Source organism: Panthera leo, chromosome D2, assembly GCF_018350215.1.
Source record: "Panthera leo isolate Ple1 chromosome D2, P.leo_Ple1_pat1.1, whole genome shotgun sequence".
Classification (NCBI taxonomy): Eukaryota; Metazoa; Chordata; class Mammalia; order Carnivora; family Felidae; genus Panthera; species Panthera leo.
In genome coordinates, this window is record NC_056689.1 from 76,657,377 (window position 1) to 76,674,387 (window position 17,011).

Sequence of the window (17,011 nt, forward strand, 5' to 3'; positions counted from 1 at the left end):
ACCCCAGCTGAGGCCAGAGGTCCAGCTCTTCAGCAAGCCGAGCAAGGCCAGAGTCCCCGAATCCCCGGGAAGGCATCACGCTTGAGGGAGAGGCAAAGATACGATGTATGGAATCATGGGATGAAGTGTCACCTTCTACTGGTTTCCAAGTAATGACAGACGTTATCTGGGTTCTGAAGCCATATCCTCTAGCCTTCCATTCTAGCCGATGCTTTGAGCTAGTCACTGAGATCTTTTCGTCTCCGTTTTTTTTTTTTTTTTTTTTTAATCTGCAAAATGGGGATGATGATGATAAAATGTGCCTGAGGCTCAAGTGAATGAATCCACAGAATGTGCTCAGGGGAGCGGCGCCTGGGAAGCCTCTCTAAAGTCTTGTTTTTTTCCTATATTGTGTATTCTTGGTATCATATAGGTGTCTTGCTGGATTCAAGCAATTCAACCAAGGCCCTGTGGTTGCCCTACGGTCATCCCGCCACCCTGGCGGAATGAGCAGTGTAGCAACAGGGTTGATAGTAATAACAGCTTCTACTTACTATCCACCATGTGCTACATTTTGATACAGACGCTCTAGATCGGCGGCACAACCCACACACCAAATCCAGCCTGCCGCCTGCTTTTGTAAATAAAGTTTTATTGGAACGCAACCGTTTGTTTCCACAGCATCTCTGGTCCCTAGAGACCACACAGATTCCAGAGCCTAAAATAGTACCCTCTGGCCTTCCGATTGGCATCTATTGATTCTCACGATAACCGGCCACGTAGGTTTTGTTTCCTCTTTTCAGGTAAGGAGGTCAGGACTCAGAGAGGGTCAAGAAGATGCCTCGAGTCTCTCCTCCGGGGGCTCGACCCCCGCTGACTCCAACACCCACCCCTTCTGGCCATACTGTGCCGGCTGTAGGAGGAGAGCGCTCTCCCGAGGTTGTGTCTGTCACCACCCACTGAGGCAGCAGACCTGAGGCCGATGCAGCCCGCTCACCTCCAGGGAGGGAACGGCCACCTGCAGAGACAAGTCTTTCAGGGCAGAGTCAGACTCTGCCCCGCCTACGCTCCAGCGGCGTATCCATAGTCCCCGCTGTGGCTGCTTGGTGGCAGGCGTGATGGTGGCAGAAGCAGGTGTCCCAAGAGGTCTGTCCCTAGCTCAGCTGGGGAGGGCGTCGGGGCCCTGACGAGGAGCCGGCGTTGAGTTACTCCTCTGAGACTGGTTGGAAATACTCGTTTACCAAATGATGTAATTATCCAGAGATCTGTCAAATTTTTAAATGTGCTCAGAAAGTGGAGGTTATTGCTACCACATGTGGTGGGTGTTAAGAAGCATTTTCCTCGTTGGAAAAACGCCCCAGGTTTTTGTCTTTGAAGTCTTTGAAGATAAGAGGATCATCACAACGTACCCTAGGCCGTCGCCCATTTAAGGAATACCCAGCAGTCATGGGTTACAGGTGCAGCGGGAAGGCTCACAGCGCTGGGCTTGGAAGGGGGGACGTTGCCCTTTGTTAGCTGTCCCTGCATGAGCGGAGCTGCCCTGCTTGGGCTCCCGTCACCCTGGACTCCCGTCCTCCTAGAAACCCTCAGCTTTCTGGTACTGCATTCCTTGTTAGACCCTAAGCATCCTGAGGACACGACCATATCTTACTCCCCACTTTACCCCCAGAGCACATAGTAAGTGCTCAGTAAATATTTCCTAAAAATAAATGAAAGGATCGAATAAATGTAGAGGTACCACTTCCCTTTATAGAGCAGCCTCCTCACCACCCCCCCAGGAAGAGCTGCATGCGACAATCGGCTGGACCACCAGCCAATCAAGGAGAAAACTGGGACAGGGGAAGGAGCTTGGCCAGATCCAATGCCCCTCTGTAGGGATCCTCCTGGCGCTTTGAATGAAATCGCTCTTCTTACAAACTTGGTGTTCTAGACCCCAGTCAGGCCTGACTCATGCCCTGGGCCCTGTGAGGACTAAACACCACCGGTGGAGAGCCAAGGTTCCAGCCTCTTGTTACAGTGGCCACCCCCATTTCTCCTGAAAGTGTCCTGCAGACTGAGAAAGGCAGTCATCAGTAACCAAGCCATGGGTTGGTTACACCCGTGGTTATAACACAAATGTTACACACATCCTGTGGATTTTACTAATCAAAGTTTTTAGAAAGAGTAACATGGTCCATGACAAGGTGACCAGCTGTCCACAGTCACCCAGTACTTTCCAGGTGTGACCAGCCCAGAAAATCCCTCAGTCCCAGGCAGACCCAGATGGTTGGTCACCCCGGGCACCTGAATCCGAACCTCATGCCTCTTCCCAAAAGCTGATCTCCAGTCCCAGCGTGCACGGACCCTCCGAGTTGTAGATTAGAGGATCAAATCTCAGAGAGGCATGTGCCTCTACCAAGGTCGCCCAGCAAGGGTTTTTCTCTGAGAGCCGTCGCCCACTGGCAGCACAGATACCCAGAGTAAAATACAAATTCAAGATAACCTACGATATCCTTCTGTCTCCTGAAGAGATTCGTGAACTCGTTTAGCCCTGATTCTAGGAGTCGATAGAGCGTGGCAGAGGGCAGGGACGGCACAATGAGATGATAGGCAGGAATCCTGTGATCTGCACCCCACGACTTATCAGATCGACGGTGAACCCATAGGTGGGTATGATAAGATGAATCAAATGATACTTCAGGAGTTTTCGTTTCTTGCTTACTACAAAATAAATGTAGCTTCTTGCTAAATGGCACACTGAGATATTTAAGAAAGCAGGGGAAATTAGCCATGGCGGCGATTTTCATTTAGAAAACAGGGATAAATGAATATAGGCCCGAGTCCAGGCTCCGGGCGTATCTGCCTATCAAGTTACCTTTAACTCGGCTATTAAAATGCAGCCGGGGGCGCCTGGATGCGGCCACATGAAAAGCATCTTGGGGGCTATCTCACAGTTGGCCGCACACCCCAGAACAAGAAGGGCCTTTCATGCAGGGGTGCGGGTGCCCGGGAGCGCGGCGAGGCTCGGGGCGTCTCAGTGTTCCGAATCAGGGCTTCATATCACAGCCGCTCAGGTGGAAAGGGGGCAGCTGGCCTGTCCCTCCCCTGCTCCCGCCTAAGGTCACAGATGAATAGAGCCCGATTGAGGAGCGGGGCTGGCATCACCAGCAGCCCGATGATGTGCAGGGGAAGGTGTCCTGTTCGGAGATAAGGCTGGAGTCAGGGAGGCTACGGGGTTCCCGGGCGGTCAGCTGATAACGACAGACAACACAGCTTTGTTGAGAAGGGCCAGCTCGCCGCTGGGCAAGATGAGGCAGGAAGGACAGCGTGGCTCATGTGGATGCTGGCGGGAACGACACCTCGGACTCCTTCCAGAAAGTTTAACTTCCAAGAATAAAAGGCTGGCTTGGAGTGACGCTCACACACTCGCCTTGGGCCCTCAAGTCATTTTTCGTTCCACACAACCTCAAAAATACAAACCACCATTTGCTGAGTGCCGGGGCCAGGCAGGGGTAGGGCAGTACGCACATTGGTTGGGAGCCCAGGCTCGGGGGGGGGGGGGGGGACTCCAGCTCCCGCACATAGTAGGTGCCCAATTAACAGAAGCTAGTCTTTGCAGATGAATCTGTAAGAGGAATACGCAAATCCGTAGAGTCCGGGAGTGGGGCTAAGCTGGCTCGAAGTGTCAGCACGGGTGACTCGTACGTCTTTGCCTGCAACACTGGACATCCCTGGGGGAGGGAGCCCCACACAGGGAGAACTGCGGACCCTAAATCACGGCCCTGCAGCAAACCGACCTGCTGTGTGATTTCAGCAGGCTGCCTAACTTCCTTGGACGGACTTCCGTTTCCTTGTCTATAAAATAAGAATATTGGAGTTCGTTTCGTATGTTTCTACCAGATCCAGAGGTCTGTGGCTTCTGAGTTGTATACTACTCAGCTGCTTAAAAGCCAAATTGTTCATTTTCAGCTTTGCATAAGTACATAAGACATACCTATATAAATATATTAGAAGTGTATGTCCCTGCATAGAAGACAACATTAATAAAAGGCAGCTTCCCATTTTCTTAATGAGCTATGAAATATGCCTCTATGCATCTCTCGAGAAACTTAACAGAGGACCATGGGGGAGGGGAAGGGGAAAAAAAAAGTTACAGAGAGGGAGGGAGGCAAACCATAAGAGACTCTTAAATACTGAGAGCAGACAGGGTTGATGGGGGTGGAGGAGAGGGGAGAGTGAGTGATGGGCAGGTAACAGGGCACCTGTTGGGATGAGCACTGGGTGTTGTATGGAAACCAATTTGACAATAAATTATATTTAAAAAAATGAGCTATGAAATAAATGCATAATCTATATTATATGTCACAATATATCTTGTAATGTAGTGATCGATAGCTATTATAAAGTATATTTTATATACAAATGTGAGTATATATTAGAGAGGTAGATGATATACTCAAATGTATACTTTTAATATTTAATTCATAAATGTAGTCACATGTATACATCTAAGATCTCATACAAACAATAGATTATTTTTTAAATAATTTCACTCAAGCTCTCCAGGGGCATCTTTGGCAATGGGCTCTTTGTTATCACCAGAGCCAGGTTTTTGAGTCATGGGACAGACTTCTCCAGAGCGGTCACGGTGACTTTGTCTCAGGTCATTTGAGATATCACCTTCCATGAGTCCCAAGTTATCAGCATGGCCTCAAAGCCCCCACGTGATCAGTTCTACCTGCCTTCATCCCTCACCGTCCTCCCCGCCATCGCCCACCCTGCCCCAGTCACATGGCCTCCTTGACACTTCCCTGTCCCTGAGAGCCCGCTCCTCCTACTCCCCGTCCTCTCTTCACCACGTCAGAAGAGTCCCCACGTCATTCGAGTCTCTGCTCAGATGTCACCTCACCAAAGAGAGGAAACCCTATCCATTTCCTCAGTAGCTGCTGTTTGATTGATAAGCAAGCATTGATTCTAACATCACCCCGATGGCACAGCGATTTCTCGAAAGGAGCAGTGCTAGACGCTGCAGCAGAAATCTCAGCCAACTAACACAATAAAAGTCTGTACCTCTAGGATGCGAAGCTGAGTGAGGCGTGGGAAGCTCCCCAGTTATCTCCCCTCCGTGTGGTGACTCCATGATCCCAGCTGCCCCATCTTGGTTTTGCAGCTTGTCATGTCACAGCAGAAGGTGGAAACAGGACTGGAAGTTGCCTGGGTTGCTTCAAAGACCATCCCTGAAGGCGGCTTACGTGACTGCACGCACATTTCTTTGGCCAGACCTCAGTCACTGGGACAGTAGCTCTCCTCAGGAATGCTGGGAAATATAAGCTTCTGCCGTAACTAGTGAGAGGAGACCCCGGAGCAAATGCAGAGCAGGAGCATTTCTGCCACGAGATCGGCATCGTCATTGGAGCCCTGTCTTGGCCCATGGGCTCAGAGCTCTTTGCATCTGTTTCTTCATTTATAACTTGGACCTAACAGTGCCTACCGACACGATTGGTAGAATGTCATAGGTCTCGTAAGTGATAGGTAAATGTTTGCTTCTTAATAAACTCAGGTTAGTCGGGAAAACTGTAGAGGTCTAAATGCTTGGGTTAGATTTCTATGATTCCTAAACATGAAAACATGAAGCAGATTATCCTTGAAACTGTAGAAAAAAATTTTATACCGGTAGGACAGTTGAATAAAATGGCGCCATTAAACATAAGCAACCCACCAACAACTGAATGTCCATGTAATCCGCTTTTCTACTCCATTTGCACACATGGCCCTTCTCCTCTGCCTCCAGCAAGTTACTCCCCTCCTTGTGAGACCAGAAAAATGCTAAGAATAATTTGCATTTTTTTTCTCATTCTAATTAACATCGTTTCCTATTAGCGGAAGACACAAATTAGGCAATATATTATGGAGAAAATCTCTTTATGACCCCAAAAGATTTAGAGTAGATAATTAAGAATTGATGAATCACCTATAAAAATTCCCACAGGGATTAACTATACCAGAGAAATACAACAGATAAAACTTAGGAGTCCATTAATTACAAAAAAACTTTTCTATCCCCCCAGGGGGCGGGACAGTAGAAGGTGAAACCATGAAGGAAACTGGAAAGAAACCCACGGACACATGGGGGACACCCCCAGGGAACAGTCTCACATGAGCCAGGGGAGTGTTCCAGAAGACAGTGGTTGGTAGTGTCCAAGGACTCACAATTCTCACCCAGGGTAAGGACGGAGAAGAGAAATTTGGCATCTAGAAGCCTATGGCGGCCCTTACCCAGGGCGTCCTCCGTGAAGTGGCGAGGATGACAGGCAAGATACAGCACGTTTCACGCACATGGAGCTTACTTTTTCAGAGCACTTTGTAGTAAAGAGAATGAGACAGTAAGAACTACACCTTGACAGCACAGCAAGGTCAAGGGAAATTGTTTTGTTTGTTTGTTCTGTGTGTTTGCTGTTCGGTTGTTTAACAGAAAGAGAGAAGGAGCTTTGCAGACAGGATGAGAGGAAGAAGCAGGCAGAGGTGTAACAATGAAATCCATAGGGAGGGGAGGGCGGAAGAGGTATTTGGGTGACCTGGGGAGATTGAATCCAGTCGTGACTGGAGAGGATGGTCCAGGGACAGAGAAAGAGAGGAGGGACGGGGAAACACCTAAATAAGTTTGGAGGTGATAGAGAAGAAAGGGAATAGACTTCATAGCCAATCTTTGCATTTTCTCTAATATTAAGATCAGCTTAATATTAGAGAATTAAGTTAATATTAATATAATTTATAACATAATAAATTATATTATATGTTAATGTTTATTTATTAATTTATTATAATTAATATATTAATATTAATATCAGCTAAGCAAGGGCATGAAGTAGGGGGGAATGAGGACAAGGTATCAAAGGTTGAAAACATCTCTTGCAAATGACAAAGGGATCAAAGACAGTATATACTCTTCTACCATTATATAACAAATTATCATAAACTTAGCAACTTAAAACCATATACAGTTATTGCCTGAAGTTCTGGGAGTTAGGTGTGGAGCATGGCTTATTTGGGTCCTCTGCCCAGGGTCTCACAGGGCTACAGTTGAGGTGCTGCCTGGGCTGTGTTCTCATCTGGAAATCCGACTGGGGAAGAATCTGCTTCCAAGTTCATTCAAGTTGTTGACTCATTTCCTTGCAGTTGTAGGACCGAAGGCCTCACATTTTTGCTGGATGTCTGCTAGAGGCCACCCTCAGGTCCCCAGATTTCCTTCAGACATAGCCTTTCAAAAAAGTCACTTACATCATGTAAGTCACAGTGAGTGACTCACTCCAGTACCCTAAGATAGATCCTTACACAATGGGACACACTCATGGGAGTGACATCCCATCAGTTTTTCTTTCTTTTTTTTTTTAAATTTTTTAACGTTTATTAATTTTTGAGAGACAGAGAGAGATAGAGCATGAATGGGGGAGGAGCAGAGAGAGAGAGGGAGACACAGAACCTGAAGCAGGCTCCAGGCTCTGAGCTGTCAGCACAGAGCCCGATGCGGGGCTGGAACCCACGGACCACGAGATCACGACCTGAGCCGAAGTCAGATGCTTAACTGACTGAGCCACCCAGGTGCCCCTCCCATCATTTTTTCTATCTTATTGGTAGAATAGGTCACAAATCCTGCCCACGCTCAAGGCACTAACACCAGCAGTAGGATATCCGGGAGTCATCTAGGTGTCTGCCCACCATAGAAGAAGACAAAGATAGCAGATGAGTAGCAAGGCCCAGCTGAACCCAGAACCACATCAACCAGACGTGGAAGTTGCTCTATCCATATTGAGAGAACTTAGGGGCGGCTGGGTGGCTCGGTTCATTGGGCATCTGGCTTCGGCTCAGGTCACCATCTCACAGTTCGTGGGTTCGAGCCTCTCTTCGGGTTCTGTGCTGACAGTGTGGATCCAGGAGCCTGCTTTGGATTTTGTGTTTCCCCCCATTCTGTGTCCCTCCCCTACTTGCACTCTGTCTCTCTCTCTCTGTCTCTCTCTCAAAAATAAATAAAACATTAAAAAAATTTAATAAAAAAAATATTGAGAGATCGTAGCGTAGGAAGAACAGGGCTAGTGGAGTATTTGATCCACCCAGGGCTGGAGATTCGTGTTTGCATGCGGTCAGAGATGTCACTGACCCTGAGTCTCTGCCTGGTGAGAAAGGAAGGGAGATGGGGGAGGGGTCCGCTGCATGGGTAGATGGATGTGGGGTACAGAGAGTGGGGCTTGCAGAGGTCAAGAGAATGGTTATTGGAAGCCAAGGGCAGTGTGAAGCCAATAGGAGCTTGCAAGCAGAGGGTAAGGTGTCCCAAGTTGTATTTACAGAAACGGGGGTGGCAAGGACTTGCCTCTACCCATGGGTTTGAAGTCCAAAGACAGAATTGGGGAAAGTGAGAGCCTCCGGTCTTGGAGGGCTTATCCTTATGGACATTAAGATCTGGTAAGACCATCTATCTTCGAAAACTTTGAGAAGACTACGGGCCAGACATCAAAGACGTAAAACGCATGCATCTCCAGATGCCATCAGAGTGTCCCCGAGGCAGTGTCCTTATGAATTCCACTGAAGTTAAATTGGAGGATTGGTAGCGTTGCTCTGGCCACAATGCCCAGGCTCAGTAAATGGCCCCACCAGACAGTAGCTCACAGATTGGAAGTCCCGGTGCCATCATCTATGGCTCCTCTCTCACACTCTAAAAAGGTCAGTTACGTCTCCAAAATCAATCCTGAATCATCCCACTGCCCTCGGTCTATGCTACCATCACCTCTCTCCGGAGGAGATTTGAAATTGCCTCCCTACTTCCATTATCTCCCTTAAGACCATTCTCAATTCAGCAGCCGGGTGGTTCCTATGGAATGCAAATCACATCATATCACACGCCTGCTCATAATTCTCCCGGGGCTCATCACCTCACTCAGAGAAGGACCAAGCTCATTTCCACGGACTCAAAGATCTGGCATGGCTGGTCCCCTCCACTTCTGGCACCTCTCTGCCCTGTTGTATATGGGTCTCTTTGCTGTTCTTTCAACGTGTCAAGCCTACTTCAGGGCCTTTGTATTAATCGTGCCATCTGCCTGAACACACTCACCCAGAATAGTCACCTGGGTCACTTCCTTATCCCATTTTGCTAAACTTCTTAAAGAGTCTTCTCTGACCGCTCTTCCAAAGCACCAGCCCCCATGACCTGCCCCTTACTCTGCTGTACCTGTCATCAGAGCTCTCCTTACCAATGCACATTTCATCAAATTATGACTGACTCCTTCATTAGAATGGAAGGATCATGAGGGCAGAGAACACACCTGTATTGTTGACCATCATATATCCCTGGCTCCTGGAAAAATCTCTGACAGTGGTGGAGACTCAACAATTATTTGCTGATGGACTGGCTGAATGAACGGAAGGAAGGAAGGAAGGAAGGAACTGTAACCCTTAGTTCGTTCATTCCCCATTTCACAGGGAAGTTAGGAGCGCAGTGACTTTGGGTATCCAGAGTCAGGATGTAGTGTGGAGACGGGAGCCAATCCCCATTGCATTGATGCCTCCAGGGTCAGACAAGACTAGGGGACCCATAGCTTCTCCACTTAATGTCTGCTTGCTAACTTGTTGGTTTGCTTATTTGTTTAGAGGTTTTGCACTACTGTTTTGCAGTGCGGGAAGAAAATGGCAGCAGAGAGAGTAATATTTACTTTCTGAAAGAGAAACTTCTCGTTACTTAAAGGATAAAATGTGTGTGTGTGTGTGTGTGTGTGTGTGTGTGTGTGTGTCCCCTCCAAGTTTTTAAGGACTTGAGTACCAAGTACCCAAGTACCTTCGTGTGCTGACAGAATTACTTCTCCTGCCCAAATTTCTCAACAACCATGAAGGACAACTTGGGTGACTGAGACAATAGTATCCCTACCCTTGACCTTCAGTTTCAAAGCTCAGTCTTCACTGACAGAGGCACGCCTTTAGCCTTTACAACTGTACTCAGTGAAATCACCAGAGCTCTGCCTTTGAGCCCAGCCCGACTGTCTTCGTGGTTGAAAACGATGTCCAGTTGTTGAGATGGAGGCTGTGGGTGAAGCAGGAGGGCCGAATCAGCAGGCTTGGTCCCGTGTGCATACACCGACCCTGGAGAGGTGACAAACAGACCCCGGGAACAATGGGCTACAGGCACATGATTCTGGAAGCGTATGGATATTTAATTTTGACTTACACTCTTGGTAATGAAAGTGAGGCAGAGAAATGCCAAGAACATACAAAGCACTTACTGTCAATGCATTTGCACTGCCATTGTTTGGGTACTCTTTTAATCAAGCCATAATTGCTGTTGGGAAATTCACACATGGGCACCTCTCTACAATCGCACAAGCTCTAATTATACACACAATCTCAAAAGAGCACCATGTGGTACTGGGAAGAAAAAAAAACCTTCAAAATTGAAAATTTGCTTCCCCGATGAGGTTTTTCTGCTGCTATGTTACATTATTTCATTAAGAAAGTCCTATGTTGAAATACAAGTGCCACAGAATCTGAGGGCAGCCTCCCATGAATTGTTTGAATCCCCGTTTTCAAACACTTCATGAAATGAGCATTAGCCTCAGCTTGTATGCCTGTGGGGACAGTGAACTTACTCCCAATCAGTGAAGTCTCTAATAAACGGAACTCTTCCTCCTGATAAATCCCATCTAAGATCTAAGATCTATCCTTTGGAGCTACACCTTGTAAGTGTAATTTTTCTCCCACTTAACTGGCTTTCAGGTGCTTGAAATGAGATGCCTGGAAGAAAGACTTCAGGCATGGATGCCATATTGAAAATGGGATGTCTTAAAGCAAGTTCCTGGAAAAGCCCCTAATAGGGAGGAAAGTGACACAGTTAAGTTTTGCGGGGGAGACTGGTAAGGAAGTTCAGGACAAGGAAGGAGGGAGGAAGCCAAACAATTGGGAAATTTTGGAGAAAGCTCCACCAAACCCTAAGCCTAAACCTAAGTCAAGCTTCACAGCTGCCCCCATCCTCAGCCAAGACTACTATGCTTCCGTGCTCCCTCCTTGAGAGCCGTTGTCCAGGGACCATCCTGGGGTTGGGGAGAGTTGACGTGAATTTCCAGGCACGTGCCACTCTGAACATATCATCAAAGTGTTCCAGTGTCCTATGGAAAATTCTCCAGAGAAAAGCGACAGGTGCTCACTATCAGAGGCAAAAGCATCTGATATCTAGAGAGGGGTACATAGAAATGGGAAAAAGAGATCTGGGGTGGGGTTTCGGGTGGGGGGGGGAGTAGTAGCATTATTGGCTACAAAAAACAATACTTGGAAGTCACATAGTAAGACCATGAAAACTCCAGCTGTTTTCTATCACTCAACAATGAGAAAATCTGACAGAAAGGCTCATACCTCCCAGGCAGCCAATGGAAAGGCACCTCTCTAGAAAACTGACCACCCCAACAGAAACACCCAGAAGTGCTGAAGGTTTAGTTTTCCCCCCAAAGAAGCTGAATCAACTCACAGTGAGTGAACATATAAATAACACACACACACACACACACACACACACACACACTCTTAAACATAAACAATCAAGGAGTACCATTAACTTATAGAAAGCCTGTAAGCCAGAGATCAAAGCAAACAAAATTAAAAAAATAAACATGTGGGAAATCAAAGCGATGTTAAAGAAAAAAAAAAGGGCATTATAATTACTATCCTCAGAAAGTGAACAGAAATTATTTTACCTATGAAATAAGAATCAGAGGTTATAAAAAAGGAGTCGTCATAAAAGAGGAACAATAAAAAAAATCTCAAAGTTAAAAGGCAGTGGGCAGAAAGGTTCAATAACAATGTTGGAAGATAAAGTTAAGAAAGAAGAAGAAAAGACTGGAGAGGTAGAAAATTAAGAGAAAGAAAAAAATTAAAGCCTAATTCCAGAAGGTCCAACACATTTAAAACCAGCATCGAGAAACTCTCACCTCAGAAACTATACCTAAGCTCATCTCTGCAGTCACATCTGCCTAGATGCAGACCAGAGACCCCTGGGGAAGGGGCCGAGCTGTCCTTACGGCCAGGTACAGGCAAGCATGTGCTAAGCCCTTGTAAATAGCGATCTACAGCTTGTAACTATGAAGTCACCCCTTTCAGGTATCCCCAGAGTTCCCATGACTGCCATGGTACCAGCAGAGCATTTTTTTGTTCTCTTGGTAATTACCTTCTAAATATTTCAATTTAACATTAATGCAAACTTCAGTAGCAAGACAGGGAAAATCTTACCTGAAGAGTTAATGGTCCATGGAAACAACTTTCACCGGCATTTTACATGATTGTATCATAAAGATAATGGGCAGTGATTCATTCAACAAAGAAGGAAAGAGTTCAAAGTTAAAATTCTTTTAGTTCAATTCCCAGCAGCGTGTGTGCGTGTGTGTGTGTGTGTGTGTCCAGGTGCACATGTTAAAACAGCCCATAGAAATAGGAGACGTGCCTGTGTTGGATGTTACAGTAACAGCTAACACAGGCGAGTGCTCGATTATTCGTGAAGTTGACAGGACAATCTTGAAGTACATAGAATTATCACCCTTGTTTTATACATGAAGAAACGGAGGTTCAGAAAGATTACAGAACTCGTGAAGGACAATGATCTATTTACGTGAGCAAGCTGGGGGTTCGAACCAATATCTCTCTGACCCTCAAACTTGTAGTCTCTCTGTGTTGTGCTGTCTGTGGGGCAAGGAGGTTCGAATCCTTCCACGTGGCAGGGTTTCAGAAACACCAGTCAGAGCAGAGGCCAGCTGACAAGTCAGGGGCAAAACTACTAGCAGAAAACCCAGCGCCATTGTGTGGATGTCATGAAAACCACTGTCATGAGCAGCACATCCACAAGAGCACAAGACATCTTCAAATGATGAGCCACTCCACAGAGCTCCATTTTCCGTTTTCCTGCTACCAATTCCTCTGAGCGCTCCCTGCCAGAGGATCGATGCCAAGTGTCACGGGCTTAAAAGAAATTTGAGAGAGACTTATAACTGATTTCTTAGAATCCAGTGCGATCTATGGGAAGGGTGGCCATTTGCACATCTTAGTGACCAAATGCCTTGGTCCAGCTCAAGGCCCTTCAGAATGGATACAAGAATTCCCCGGCAGGGCTTAGTGGCATTATTAGTGATGTGTTTACGGATGCCACCTCCAGTATCTTCTAAAACTGTGATAATGAATTGGGGTTATGTGGGTAATATTATTCAGTCTACTTTCTGCAGACAAAATGCCCCAAGGGTAGGAGTTGGTTGACTTTTCCTATAAAGGACCAGATAGGAAATATTTTAGGCTTTGCAAGCCATCCAGTCTCTGTCAGAACTATTTAACGCTGTCATTATACCATGAGAGCAGGCATAGACGATACCTACATGAAAGAATAGGGCTGTATTCTGATAAAACTTTATGGACACGGAAAATGAACTTCCATGCAATTTTCTTCTCTTTTTTCTTTTTTCTTTTTAAGATTTTATTTTGATGTAATCTCTACACCCATCGTGGGGCTTAAACTCACGACCCCGAGATCAAGAGTTGCATACTCTACCGACTGAGCCAGCCAGGTGCCCCAAACCTCCATAGAGTTTTTAATTATTCTTTGTCTTTCCCCAACCATTTAAAAATGTACACACCATTCTTTACCCACAGGCCATACAGAAACAGGCAGCGGGCTGGATTTGGCCCTCAGGCCACCGTTGACCGGCCCCTGCCCTTGATGATTCCAGGTTCATGACACATAGCCCTCTCTCATTTTTCTTGGATGATAGCATGGTCTTGAGAAGCTTCAAGCCACTTGTAAGCTTTTACCCTCCATGCTTCTCGCTTCTTTGATCAAGTCATAAGGGTAAGGGCAGCCCTACTGCCGTCAAGGACAAGAGCCCATCTGGGGAAACAATGTGGCGGGAGAAAAGAGTATATCCCTTACTTATCGTCCCAGCCTGGAGGAGAGGAAGGAGGAAAGAAGGGTGAACACGCAGATGAGGAAATACACAAGTAAAGACAGTCTATGGCGGGTTAGACTGTCTGCCCAATAGAGCGACAGTCAGGCTATAGGGGGGCACGCTTCCATAGCTCTGTTCCCTTTGTACATTTCCACCGTGCCATTTTCCTGGTGGGGTTTTCCTCCCAGAAATTGTATTACTTTTAATAAAAATCTCTATTCTAGGTACATGCATGCGGTTAATCTCAGAAGATGGCCACAGACATCTGCTCCTGTGTGCACATGCTTCTCCCTCCGTCGAGAGGTAGGGCTTAGGTTCCCTCCTTTTGAATTAGGCTGGATCTGTGACTGCTTTGACCAACAGGATGCAGGAGAGGTGACATTCTTGGACTTCCATGCCTAGGCATTAAGAAATCCACTTTCTCTCTTGTACCCCAACTTTGTGATAAGAGGAAGCCCAAGTAGTCTTGTGAAGAGGCTCAATTGGAGAATCAAGATTCCTGCCAATAGCCTTCCCTAAGCTCCCAGGTGACAGCCAGCACCAACTTGCTAGCCATGTAAGTAAGGCATCTTGGAAGCGGATTTTCTAACCCCCGATGAGCTACCCCTGGGCAACTTTTGCTGTAGGAAGCCAAGGGCAGCGGCGTCTGCTAAGCTCTGCCCAAATAGCAAAATCATAACCAGATAAATGATTGGTGTTTTAGTCAACTTGTTATCTCCAAACCTTTCCTTCTTTTTCTTAAACTCATTCCAATTAGACTTCCCCATTTCTCCAATAACTTCTCTTGTCAAGGTTAACTCCACACTGCTAAATCCAATGGTTCCATTCTCAGTCTTCACCTTTCTTGACCCATGAAAAGTATTTGAACCAGTTGATTAGTCTGCCATGACACATGTTTTCGTTTGACATCCAGGTACCACGATCTCTTAATTTTCCTCCTTCCCCGTTGTTCCCTCATCTCAACTTCTTTTTCTGGTTCCTCCTTTCTCCCACCCTTTAGTGTTTGTATGAGTCAGGGTTCTCCAGGGGAACAGAACCAACGGCAATTGGCTCATGTGCCTATAGGGGCTGAGAAGTTCCATGACCTGCTATATGTGACTATAGGGGCTGAGAAGTTCTATGATCTGCTATCTGCAAGCCAGAGACCCAGGAAAGCTGGTGGAATAACTCGGACTGAGTCCAAAGGCCTGAGAACCCAGGGGGCTGATTGTGCGAGCCCCAGTCTGAGGCCCAAAGAAGAGGAGATCAGATATTCCAGCTCAAGCGCTGAGGCAGAAAACAAGAACTGAGTTCCTTCCTCCTCTACCTTTTGTTGTACTCAGGCCCTCAGTGGACTGGATAATACCCATCAACATTGGAAAGGACAATCTACTTTACTGAATCCACCAATTCAAATGTTAATCTCATCCAGAAACACCTGTGCAGACACGCTGAGAAATAATATTGAATCTGGGCACCTGTGGCCTGGTCAAGTTGACATATAACATTAACCATGATGACAACGTCAGAGGGTCCCTGGGCTCAGTCACTAGCCCGCTTTTCTACTCTATCTATAGCTATTCTATCAGTGATCTCATCTAGCCTCATGGTTTGAAACACCATATATTATGACTATTTCCATAATATGCCCCCAAGACTCATCTTCCAAACCACGGACTGCATTTTCCCCACTGCCTTCTGAACATCTTCACTTGCGTGTCTGGTAGACGATCTCAAACACGCCACGTCCAAAACTGAATCTTCAATCTCTTTCCCCAACCAGCCCCACACACAGCTTTTCTCATTTCGGGTGATGGCAATTCCACTTTTCTATTTGCTCAGGCCGGAGGCCTTGACTCGTCCCTTCCTCTCCTATGCCATATCTGATCTGTCATGAAAGCTTATCGACTCAACCTTCAAAAACACATCCAGAACCTGACCACTTCTGACTACCTGCACTGCTGTTGGTCTGGGCCAACACAGACTCTAGAGCATCGCCTTGATGATCGTGATGGCGCCTAAGTGGTCCTTCTACTTCCACTTTTGCTCCCAAGTTCTCATCGAAACAGCCAGAGTTGTCTTTTTTAAGTGTCAGATGATGGTACTCACCCACTCAAACCCTGAACTGGTTTCCTATTTCTGTCAGAGTAAAAGCTAAAATCCTAGTAGTCGTATACAATTGTCCCCTTCCCTTATATCTCTGTCCTCTACCTTCTCTCTCCCCCTTCTCATTCCATCCAGCTACACTATTTGTTTTTTCTCCAATAAGCCAGGCAAACACCCTCCTTAGGGCATCTGAGCTATTTTCTCTCCCTGCCAAGATATCTACCTACCCAACTCCCCTCACCTCTTTCAAATGTTTGTGTAAATATCATTGCCCCACTGAGGGCTGTCCAGACCACCCCATATAAAACTGCATCTTCTTAAAGACTCCCCAGCTCCCTTCCCACTGCTAAACTGGACTCACCGCAAGGGAGGGACCTTTGTGTTATTTACTGATATACCCCATGTATATAGCTGGCATTTTATAGGTTCTTTAAAAAAACATTTGTTAAATGAATGAATGGCAGAAAGATTTAAGAGGAAGCCCAAAGTCAAAGCCACACAGGTGATTAGCAGCAGGGCCTTATACAGCTCGCTGCTCCTTTCAGAGTCCCATTCTCCACATTGTAAATTGTGGACACTGGAATAAGCCTCTTCCCATCCCCCAACACTCCGGCTCTGATTTGACAGGTCTGTTCTCCATGACAGTCATTTCTCTCTCTCTAGAAACAATCCCCAATCTTCACTGAGCGTATACTCCCCATTTGCTCAGACCACGTCGTCTGGAGGGAGTCCACATCCACCTCCGGGGTGGATATACCCAGGCCCAAGCCTGGATACACAGCGAGATACAGCATCACTTCTAATGAAAATACAGGGGTAGTAGCAGGGTTTTCCGTGTCAACACCAAAAGGAGGTTAGGTCTGGAGTTGGCACCTTCAGGGGCGAACCCAAAATAGTGAGAACAACCAGATGGAATGAAGTCAATACCATGGGAGGGGCGGAGCCAAGAAATGAGGGAAACCAAGTCCTCACAGCATCAACTATCCTTGGAATTTAGCTGGCACCTTGAACTT